Below are 8,126 nucleotides of genomic sequence, written 5' to 3' on the forward strand. Positions count from 1 at the left end.
CACTGTCACCATCACACTACGAAGGGGGAATAAATCACATCAATACTATCATAGTAATAATTAACTCCATAACCTACAAGAGATTATGATCATAGCCTACGCCAAGTACTACACGATGCACACACTGTCACCATTACACCGTGAAGGAGGAATAGACTACTTTAATAACAAGCACAAGAGTAGCACATAGACTAATAGTGATACAAAACTCATATGAATCTCAATCATGTAAGGCAGCTCATGAGATCATTGTATTGAAGTACATAGGAGAGAGATTAACCACATAGCTACCGGTACAGCCCCGAGCCTCGATGGAGAACTACTCCCTCCTCATGGGAGACAGCAGCGTTGATGAAGATGGCGGTGGTGTCGATGGAGGAGCCTTCCGGGGGCACTTCCCCGTCCCGGCGGCGTGCCGGAATAGAGACTCCTGTCCCCCAGATCTTGGCTTCGCGATGCCGGTGGCTCTGGAAGGTTTCTCGTACCGTGGCTTTTTTGTATCGAAGATTTAGGTCAGGGACCTTTAAATAGGCGAAGAGGCGGAGTCGGAAGGCTGACGAGGCGGTGACACAATAGGGGGCGCGGCCCAGGCCCTGGCCGCACCGCCCTATCATCTGGGCCCACCAGGGCCCTCCTCTGGTGGCTCTCGGGTGTTCTGGAAGCTTCGTGTGATTCTAAGATGCTGGGCGTTGATTTCGTCCGATTCCGAGAATATTTCCTTACTAGGATTTCTGAAACCAAAAACAGCAGAAAACAGCAACTGGCCCTTCGGCATCTCATCAATAGGTTAGTTCCGGAAAACGCATAAATATAACATATAATGTGTATAAAACATGTGAGTATCATCAATAAAGTAGCATGGAACATAAGAAATTATAGATACGTTTGGGACGTATCAAGCATCCCCAAGCTTAGTTCCTGCTCGCCCTCGAGTAGGTAAACGATAACAAAGATAATTTCTTAAGTGACATGCTATCATAATCTTGATCAATACTATTGTAAAGCATATGAGATGAATGCAGCGATTCGAAGCAATGGTGAAGATAATGAGTAAACAAATGAATCATATAGCAAAGACTTTTCATGAATAGTACTTTCAAGACAAGCATCAATAAGACTTGCATAAGAGTTACTCATAAAGCAATAAGTTCAAAGTAAAGGCATTGAAGCAACACAAAGGAAGATATAAGTTTCAGCGGTTGCTTTCAACTTCAACATGTATATCTCATGGATAATTGTCAACACAAAGTAATATAACAAGTGCAATAAGTAAACATGTAAGAATCAATGCACACAGATTGATACAAGTGTTTGCTTCGGGATAGAAAGAATAGGTAGACTCGACTCACCAATAAAGTAGAAGAATGGCCCTTCGCAGAGAGGAAGCATTGATTACTATATTTGTGCTAGAGCTTTTCATTTTGAAAACAAGAAACAATTTTGTCAACGGTAGTAATAAAGCATATGTGTTATGTATAAGATATCTTATAAGTTGCAAGCCTCATGCATAGTATACCAATAGTGCTCGCACCTTGTCCTAATTAGCTTGGATTAACACGGATTATCATTGCATAGCATATGTTTCAACCAAGTGTCACAAAGGGGTACCTCTATGCCGCTCGTACAAAGGTCTAAGGAGAAAGCTCGCATTGGATTTCTCGCTTTTGATTATTCTCAACTTAGACATCCATACCGGGACAACATAGACAACATATAATGGACTCCTCTTTAATGCATAAGCATTCAACAACAGTTAATATTATCATAAGAGATTGAGGATTAGTTGTCCAAACTGAAACTTCCACCATGAATCATGGCTTTAGTTAGCGGCCCAATGTTCTTCTCTAACATTATGCATACTCAAACCATTTGATCATGAAAATCTCCCTTACTTCAGACAAGACGAACATGCATAGCAACTCACATGATATTCAACAAAGGTGTAAAAGTTGATGGCGTCCCAGAAACATGGTTACCGCTCAACAAGCAACTTATAAGAAATAAGATACATAGCTACATATTCTTCACCACAATAGTTTTTAAGGCTATTTTTCCCATGAGCTATATATTGCAATGACAAAGGATAGAATTTTAAAGGTAGCACTCAAGTAATGTACTTTGGAATGGCGGATAAATACCATGTAGTAGGTAGGTATGGTGGACACAAATGGCATAGTAGTTGGCTCAAGGATTTGGATGCACGAGAAGAATTCCTCTCAATACAAGGCTAGGCTAGCAAGGTTGTTTGAAGCAAACTCAAGTATAAAAGGTGCAGCAAAGCTCATATATGAACATATTGTAACTATTATAAGACTTTATATTGTCTCCTTGTTGTTCAAACACCTTAACCAGAAAATATCTAGACTCTAGAGAAACTAATCATGCAAACCAAATTTTAACAAGCTCTATGTAGTTATTCATTAATGAGTACAAGGTACATGATGCAAGAGCTTAAACGTGATCTATATGAGCACAACAATTGCCAAGTATCAAATTATTCAAGACATTATACCAATTACCACATGCGGCATTTTCCGTTTCCAACCATATAACAATGAACGAAGCAGTTTCAACCTTCGCCATGAACATTAAAAGTAAAGCTAAGAACACATGTGTTCATATGCAGCAGCGGAGCGTGTCTCTCTCCCACACAAGCATGAATTTATTCAAACACAAACAAAAATAAAAGCACACAGACGCTCCAAGTAAGGTACATAAGATGTGACCGAATAAAAATATAGTTTCAAGAGAAGGAACCTGATAATTTGTTGGTGAAGAAGGGGATGCCTTGGGCATCCCCAAGCTTAGATGCTTGAGTCTTCTTGAAATATGCAGGGTTGAACCACGGGGGCATCCCCAAGCTTTGACCTTTCACTCTTCTTGATCATATTGTATCATCCTCCTCTCTTGACCCTTGAAAACTTCCTCCACACCAAACTCAAAACAAACTCATTAGAGGGTTAGTGCATAATAAAAAATTCATATGTTCAGAGGTGACACAATCATTCTTAACACTTCTGGACATTGCACAAAGCTACTGGACGTTAATGGAACAAAGAAATCCATCCAACACAGCAAAAGAGGCAATGCGAAATAAAAGGCTGAATCTATCAAAACAGAACAGTCCGTAAAGACGAATTTTATTGAGGAACCAGACTTGGTCAAATGAAAATGCCCAAATTGAATGAAAGTTGCGTACATATCTGAGGATCACGCACGTAAATTGGCAGATTTTTCTGAGCTACCTACAGAGAGGCAGATCGAAATTTGTGACAGCAAGAAATCTGTTTCTGCGCAGTAATCCAAATCTAGTATTGACTTTACTATCAAAGACCTTACTTGGCACAACAATGCAATAAAATAAGATAAGGAGAGGTTGCTACAGTAGTAACAACTTCCAAGACACAACAAAGCAGTAGCAAAATAAAGACATGGGTTATCTCCCAAGAAGTTCTTTCTTTATAGCCATTAAGATGGGCTCAGCAATTTTAACGATGCTCGCACAAGGATGAGAGTTGAAGCAAAAGAGAGCATCAAAAAGCAAGTTCAAAACATATTTAAGTCTAACCCACTTCCTATGAAAAGGAATCTTGTTCACAAACAAATTCGTGAAGAACAAAGTGACAAGCATAAGAAGGCAATACAAGCGCAACTTCAAAATTCTCAACATAAAGAGGGGAAACTTAATATTATTAAGATGCATATAACTATGTTTCCCTTTCTCATAATAACTTTCAGTAGCATCATTGATGAAATCCACAATATATCCATCACTTAAAACATTCTTATCATGGTTCATATGTATAAAAGTATCATTATTTTTGGCATAAGAAAAGTTCTTCTCATTAATAGTAATTGGAGCAGGATCATTATCAAGAACTTGAACATGGTAAACAAGTTGCATACTAAGGGAATGATTTTTAGCGATCCCACCATAACTATGACAAGTTTCATAAGGATAATTATAACATGTGTCATAGAATTCTTTATAATAATCATCAAAGATCGGAGGCATAGTGTCATCATAGGAAATAGAATAGTTATCTTTCACAGTATGTTCATCTGTGACCATACCATCGTTGTTACTAGATGGAGATGTATCAAACATATAATGATCAGTAGCAAAAGGATTTTCAAACACCTCATCCCCAAGCTTAGAGCTTTCTATATCATTATGGGAGGAAGCATGAATAGTACTGATACTATGGCAATTATTAACATCATCGTTTTCAGAATTAGTTTCCCAGAGATTTTCAATATCAAAAGTAGTGTGCTCTTCCAAATCATGATCACTAATGTATGTAAAGGGCATAGGAAGATCATTGTATTCAGATTCATTATCATAGTAATCATCAGGAGCAACATACTTACGGTTACCCATCGTTATCTCTTTCTCTTTATTCCCCTTCTTCTTCTTCTTCGTTCCCTTCTTCTTCTTCTTCTTCTTCTTCTTCTTCTTCTTCTTCTCTTCCTTCTCCTCATTCCCTTCTTTAGGAGGAAGAGGCTTGAAGGGGGGCTTCTCCACATAACCTGATTTATTTCCAGAAACAATAGAAGAAACTTGGGAGGATTCCTCCTTTTCATTAATAAGTTCAAAACACACAGCGGTCCTATCATATTTTGGCAAAGTGTCATCTTTTAAAATATTTTGTATGTAAGTATTTGTATGGCAATTATCAATGCAATAAGAAAAACACCCACGCAGGACATCATCAATATCAAGATCACTCATATGTAACAAAGAGATTTTTCTTGATAACTCTTCACACCATAAAAATAAAGTAAGTTCATCATGCTGATTAGGAGTAATTTCATCATCACAATACAAATTTGTAGCACTCATGGGGTGAGAATTATCATAGGAGGAGCATTGAAAATTAAAATGACCCACTTCATGACAAAGTTCACAAATAAAAGGAAAGCTGGCACAAACTTTTTTACCAAGATCATCTAGAGCCCTAGACCACTTTCTAGTTTTTTAATTAATATGATGGATACAATATTCATCTTTGATTTGATTAATTCCACAAGGTCTATGCATTCCACAAAAATTAACATGCTTATAGGAAACAACATTCTTAGGAGTTTGAGCATGTTTATTGCAATCATTAACAACAATTTCATCCTTCATGCAAGCCTCTTTAAAAGGTTCATGATACTTATCAAAATTCTTCCTAGGAAATTCAAAATGAGAGGCAAAAGCTTTATAAAGATTTGCAGCAACTTGAGAGTCAAGACCATAGGTAGCACTCATATTTCGAAATTTACCAGTATCCATAAAAGTTTCAATGCATTCATAATCATAATTTATACCTGACTCTTTACCTTTGCTGTTCTCCCAACCTTCAGCGTTCTCCTGAATCCGATTAAGAAGGTCCCATTTAAACTCTTCTTTATTGCGCGTGAATGATCCAGAACAAGCAGTATCCAGCAAAGTTTTATCTTGAAAAGAAAGTCTTGCATAGAAATTATCAATGATGATATTACCAGGAAGCTCATGATTGGGGCATTTGAGCATTAAAGACTTCAAGCTCTCCCATGCTTGGGCAATACTCTCTCCATCATGAGGCTAGAAATTATATATGCGGTTCCGGTCTTTGTGAATTTCACTTGGAGGATAGAATTTAGAGTAAAATAGAGGCACAATATCCTTCCAATCAAGAGAATCCCCATTCTTCAGCAATTTATACCAATGCGCCGCTTTACCAGACAGCGATATAGAGAATAGTTTCTTCCTAACTTCATCCATAGAGATACTTGCACACTTGAATAACCCGCATAATTCATGCAAAAACAGTAAATGATCTCCAGGATAGACAGTTCCATCCCCTTCATAGCGGTTATCTATAACACGTTCAATAATTTTCATAGGTATTTTATACATAATACTTTCAGCAGATGGATTTAAAATATTAGAAGCATCATTAGAGTTATCGCATATGGGAGATGAAGCATTATCAGAGCAAAATATTTCTTCCAAAGCTGAGGAGCAAAAAAGATTATTTTTATATAAACTAGCTTCCCCAAGCTTAGACTTTTCTATAGCATTAGCAGTAATTGCATTCATACTAATAACATTGCTACTATCATGCAGATAAGGTTCCATATGTTTTTAATTTTCGCATCAAACAATTCATATCTTAACTCAGGAAATAGACTAAAAAGCTCATTGTTGTTTTCCATTATGCCTAACTAGTGAAAAATAAAAACAAGAAACAAAAAGATGCAATTGCAGGATCTAAAGGAAATAGCTTCGAGCACACACACAATGGCGCCAGAAAAGTACTTTACCTGGGACCGGAGTATGAGTGCCTTTTACCTTTCCTCCCCGGCAACGGCGCCGTGAAAAGTGCTTGATGTCTACGGGTGCTTCTATTCTTGTAGACAAGTGTTGGGCCTCCAAGAGCAGAGGTTTGTAGAACATCAGCAAGTTTCCCTTAAGTGGATCACCCAAGGTTTATCGAACTCGAGGAGGAAGAGGTCAAAGATATCCCTCCGAAGCAACCCCTGCAATCACGATACAAGAAGTCTCTTGTGTCCCCAACACACCTAATACACTTGTCGGATGTATAGGTGCACTAGTTCGGCGAAGAGATAGTGAAATACAAGTAGTATGAATGTATATGAGCGAGTAGTAACGGCGCCAGTAAAAGTGCTTGCCGGCGTGCAGTTGATGGTAGTAATATTGCAGGAAGTAAAGATGCGAGTAAAACAAGAAACAAGCGATGATTGCAGTATTTGGAAACAAGGCCTAGGGATCATACTTTCACTAGTGGACACTCTCAACATTGATCACATAATAAATAAGTTCTCTTCCTTTTTGCTACATATACTCTTGTTTGATAATGAACACCATTCGTTGTGTAGGGCTACGAGAGCACCTCAATGCCGGAGTTAACAAGCTCCACAACATTCGACATTCATATTTAAGTAACCTTTAGAGCATAATAGATCTTTGCAATTTAAACCGAGTACTAACATAGCATGCACACTCGTCACCATCACACTACGAAGGGGGAATAAATCACATCAATACTATCATAGTAATAATTAACTCCATAACCTACAAGAGATTATGATCATAGCCTACGCCAAGTACTACACGATGCACACACTGTCACCATTACACCGTGAAGGAGGAATAGACTACTTTAATAACATCACAAGAGTAGCACATAGACTAATAGTGATACAAAACTCATATGAATCTCAATCATGTAAGGTAGCTCATGAGATCATTGTATTGAAGTACATAGGAGAGAGATTAACCACATAGCTACCGGTACAGCCCCGAGCCTCGATGGAGAACTACTCCCTCCTCATGGGAGACAAGCAGCGTTGATGAAGATGGCGGTGGTGTCGATGGAGGAGCCTTCCGGGGCACTTCCCCGTCCCGGCGGCGTGCCGGAACAGAGACTCCTGTCCCCCAGATCTTGGCTTCGCGATGGCGGCGGCTCTGGAAGGTTTCTCGTACCGTGGCTTTTTTCGTATCGAGGATTTATGTCAGGGACCTTTAAATAGGCGAAGAGGCGGAGTCAGAAGGCTGACGAGGCGGTGACACAATAGGGGGCGCGGCCCAGGCCCTGGCCCTGGCCGCGCCGCCCTATCATCTGGGCCCACCAGGGCCCTCCTCTGGTGGCCCTCGGGTGTTCTGGAAGCTTCGTGTGATTCTAAGATGTTGGGCGTTGATTTCGTCCGATTCCGAGAATATTTCCTTACTAGGATTTCCGAAACCAAAAACAGCAGAAAACAGCAACTGGCCCTTCGGCATCTCGTCAATAGGTTAGTTCCGGAAAACGCATAAATATGACATATAATGTGTATAAAACATGCGAGTATCATCAATAAAGTAGCATGGAACATAAGAAATTATAGATACGTTTGGGACGTATCAACTATGACTATGAATTTTTCGTACATTACCCTGGAGATTTGCTTCTAGATTTAACTACATACATATGGAGCAGAGGGAGTACTAGATTTGCTGCCATATTTGGCAAACAACGAGGGCCAAAAGGCACAAATAATTGAAGAAAGACAGAAATGCAAGCTTCTCTAGATTTGATACTAATTTGGTGAAAAAAGACAAAGAGACAGAGGGGGAAAAGGTGCTCTTAAAAATGCTA

This window comes from Lolium rigidum, chromosome 6 (genome assembly GCF_022539505.1).
Source record: "Lolium rigidum isolate FL_2022 chromosome 6, APGP_CSIRO_Lrig_0.1, whole genome shotgun sequence".
Lineage (NCBI taxonomy): Eukaryota > Viridiplantae > Streptophyta > Magnoliopsida > Poales > Poaceae > Lolium > Lolium rigidum.